Genomic DNA, 3,873 nt, shown 5'->3' on the forward strand with positions numbered 1-3,873 from the left:
ACCCAAACCAAACTAGAGTTTCGGCTTAGCAAACTAAACCAAACTAACCCGAACTACTACGGGGTCTATACCTAGCTATATAGGATATACTAGCCGATAGAATAACTAAGCTCTATAGCCCGTAGAACTAGGAGAGGTTTATTAAACAGCTAAGACTAACTAAACTAGTACCTAAGGATATATAAGGAGGCAACTCTTCCTTTAACAACCTCTTCCTCTTTAGTAATACGAAGACAACTCTATATTATAGGTAGTAGTAGCCCCCCCCCCTATTCGCTACTAATTATAACTAAGTCGATTAAGCATACCTTTATCGATTGGCGCTAGCAAAAGTGTCTAATACGATAACGACGACTAATTAGAATAAAGGATTTAACCTTACCTTCTAATATAGACTAAACAAATAGTATAGGAAACCTTACTTTGCGGGGTACGTTACTATCGCCTATATTATTACTTCGAACGTTACTTCTACTAACTAATAACAAGTCTACGGCGATTGTATTAGTGCTAGTAATAATAGTGTAGTAGTCTTAGCTAAGGGTAGCGTCCTTAGTTAAGTTACCTATCCTAATTTATTAAATCTATTTAACTAATATATATCCTTACTTAATCCTTCGTCTAATTAAATAGACGCTACCTATACGATTGATCTAATAAACGATAGTAATAATGTAAAGGGCTTAGTTTAATTTAATTAAACTAACTTAACTATATAATACGAGTACTTAGATAAGGCTTAATAGTATCGGTCTATACTTAGACTACATAGGAAGACAATAGTTCCTAGTAATAGGGACTATATATAAAGGTATATATGCAGTCCGGATTATGTAACGATATCCTTCTAGGGTAATCGGGGTATAAAATAAGACTCTCTTATATATAGTATAGATTTAAACTATTTTTTTGTTGTTTTAATAAACTACTATATAAGAAGTCGAAAGGATTAATTTTTCTTTTGTTTGTATATAAAGAAGCATTAACTACCTTGCCTAAAACGGAAGGCAAGCCTCTTTCTTTTTATATAAGCTAAGGGGGTATATAACGCGTAAGCTTAGTTACATAACAGTACGTAACTTCTTGGCAGGAGAAGGATTTCTACACTGTATTTTAGACTATAGAATAAGCAGAATATAGGCGATTAATCGAAGCTATACTAAACAGCTAGCAAGGCAGTATTACGTAAGTAATCTACTGCGCTGTGCGTAATAATCGCTCGTATCGCGTTCTGAAGCACATCCTTATAGATATATAGTAGTACGGAGGTAGGTATCTCGTTGTAAATGTACGGCAGCAATATAGAAGCATTCGCTCTTATTGTAATAATAAACCCTAGTAAGATTCGGTAGAGGACTAGAATACGGAACGTCTAGGACACCGAGTCTTAGCAGCCGTAGTAGTTACACTAACGTGTTAACAACATTAACCGGATAGACCGGTAATACATATAAGGAGGACAGAGTGAGTCTACCGGAACCGGAGATTACGAGATACGGATTCTATTGTTAGCACCTTCTACTGTTTTGAATCTTAGTAAACAAACTACGCGTTTCCTCTCGCCCTTACTACCCTTACTGCCCTCTAACCTCGCTATCGCTACAATAAAGCTAAAGTCTACGTATAGTATAGCAATATCGCTTAATCCGAGGTATTATTATCGTTACTGCCGCACTACTACTACTACCGCCGCCGCTGCCGCTGCCGCCCTGTTCTACGCGTTTCTCGGCCTCTTACTACTACTGCTACGCGTTAGTTAAGTAAGTAAATACTACGGCATAGACGAAGTATCCTATAGCGACCGATTATAAGAGCTTGTCGGTGCAGTTACTGTCTAATATAGCTATAGCAGTAATAGTGCTAGCGGCACCTAAAGGCCGAGTAACTAAACCTCTATAACTAGCTTAGCAACTAAGAGGGCAACAATAGGGTCTATAGCCGCCTATATTCGAGACAACTACTTAGTAAGTGCTTTATCGGCCGTGTCGTCGTCTATACTATTAGCTAACTCTTTACGGAGGTTGTAGAAGCGCTCTCGGATATTAAACACCTGCTCCTTTATCTTAATAGCGCGTCGCTCTAGTCTTATTGTTGTCTCTAGCTCGAGGTTAATAACAACGCGCTCTCGAGTGAAGTATAACTCGAAGCCGCTCTCCTACTAGCCTTATATCTATATAGCATAGTCTTCTTCCGAGAGGTTGTTATAGAGCTTGTTCTATATATAGATATAGCGGCATATAATCTAATACTTCCGGTAAAAAGCGCACTTATAGAAGTTATAGTTATCGAGGTCTCTAATATCGCTAGCATCAAATTCTAGCTTACCGAGCGCAATCTCGGCGGCAATAAGGGCTTAGATAGGGTAAGGAAGTAGCTTTAACTACTTGTTAGTATAGACAATAGGGTATATCTTCGAGCGGAAGCTATAAAGGGCGATATTAGCCCTATAGTCGAAGCTATTCGCAACGTTGTCGACGTAGATAGTAATGCCCTTTAGCGAGAACGCCGCTATAGCGCGTTTAAGGTCCCCCTTCTTAAGGCAAGAATATAGACCTTCTAATAGATTAGTAGTCTTACACTATATATATAGAGGTAAGTGTTCTCGTGCAAAATTAGCCTACATTCGCTTAGTTTTAATAAACTCGTTCTTAATATATTTAACCTGTTCTCGCTTAGGTTAGCCGTAGAGGTTGCGTAGAAGCGCGTTAATTGCTTTGTTTATCGAGTCGTTATAACTAGGCTCCGTTCTTCTAAATTTTAATGCTACAAGCATATAGTCTAAGGTCTTCTTGTATTTATCGGCCTTAAAGCGCTTACGGAGTGTAGCGTCGACGTGTTTATAGCAGAGATAATAGGTTACTTCTGTCTTACCTGCAATTAGACCTAGAAAGGCGATTTTAACCGCTCGCTATTTAGCTCCGCTATCGTCTGTAACCTAGTACCTAGAAGTCTACCTTATACTATTTTCTCGACACTATCTCTTAACAACAAGTATATACGATAATATAACGTCGCCGTCTTCGTATTCTATAAGAAAATAGAAGGGGCAGCGCTAAGAGCCGGTAGTGTCGCGTACTATAATAGTAAACAGCTTCTAACCTAGGAAATTCGTCTTGTATATAGAATCTATTAAACAAAGCCGCCTATATTTTTGTAGAAGCTCTAGTCTTTCCCGTTTAGCAAATACATATCTAATAGTGTCGGCGCCACTTTAATAATACTTAGCTTCGACGTATTCGTATAGGTATTATACTATTATTGTTATAAGTTAGTATTTAAGGAAGATTCTAAATAAGGAAAATAGAGGGGATGATATCGGAGAAAGGGTAGTCCCGCGCCGATTAGCTACTTAGAGGTCGCGCTAAGAGATAAGCTAAACCGCTTACGGATACTTAGCGGCAACACCTCTAATTCTTAATACTTCGAGGAAATAAGAACTTACACTCTAACAACTAATCTCTTAACTCTAACAACTATACTAAGGTACTTAATCGACCGCTAGTATACTAGATATTAGGGTATACTTTGCGGAAGCCTCGAGCGCTATTAAGAACGTGCATTCGCTTAAAACTAAGGCCTCCGGAAGCCTTAAGAACCTTATATTACCTAGGTGCGTTTTTACCTATTATATTGTCCTTTACCTCCGCCGCTCTATAGCCCTTCTACCTTTCGTTACTAACTACCTTCCGCTAGAAGGAATTTAACTTGTTATAGTTAGAAGTCTCGAGAGAGTAGTTATAAGCGGCCTAATCCCTACTTTAGTGCGAGAACTAGTATTCGACCGGTCTAATACGCTTAAACTCCTTCTTACTATTCTTAACGAGGTTGCTAGTAGGGTTAGTCTCGTTATACGGCTTATACAACACTTAACCT

This window comes from Pseudocercospora fijiensis (genome assembly GCF_000340215.1).
Source record: "Pseudocercospora fijiensis CIRAD86 unplaced genomic scaffold MYCFIscaffold_5, whole genome shotgun sequence".
Classification (NCBI taxonomy): domain Eukaryota; kingdom Fungi; phylum Ascomycota; class Dothideomycetes; order Mycosphaerellales; family Mycosphaerellaceae; genus Pseudocercospora; species Pseudocercospora fijiensis.